Source organism: Trypanosoma theileri (genome assembly GCF_002087225.1).
Source record: "Trypanosoma theileri isolate Edinburgh chromosome Unknown TM35_Tth_45_V1, whole genome shotgun sequence".
In the NCBI taxonomy this organism is placed as follows: Eukaryota; Euglenozoa; class Kinetoplastea; order Trypanosomatida; family Trypanosomatidae; genus Trypanosoma; species Trypanosoma theileri.
Window position 1 is genome coordinate 140159 of NW_021639887.1, and position 452 is coordinate 140610.

Below are 452 nucleotides of genomic sequence, written 5' to 3' on the forward strand. Positions count from 1 at the left end.
TGGGCTTGCACTATGATGATGATGATGAACTGCGTTTTGCAGTGAAGGAAACGTAAATAATACTAACAGATGAATTTATATTTATAATTGCTTATACATATATAGACTTACACCCATAGTTGGTGTATTTCTGTGTTTACTGGGTAGGTTGGGCTAATGTTGAGGATCTTCTTTGTTTGCTTATGTTTTGTTCGGACATTCTGTGCTGTACTGCGTGAGTCGTGGATGATATGGATGTCCTTTAGTTTCTACCTTTACTGATTTAATTAACTGTATTGTTTTGTTTCTGTTTTTTTCTCTACACTGTTGAGGTTCTTTTGTGCTTCTCTACTTGTTTATACGTGTGGTTTTTGGTATTATGAGCATTTTGTTAATCTCTCATATATTTTTTTCTTTGTAGTAGAGTGTTTTTAAGGGAAACCCACTACCACTATTATGGCTATGAAGAAGAT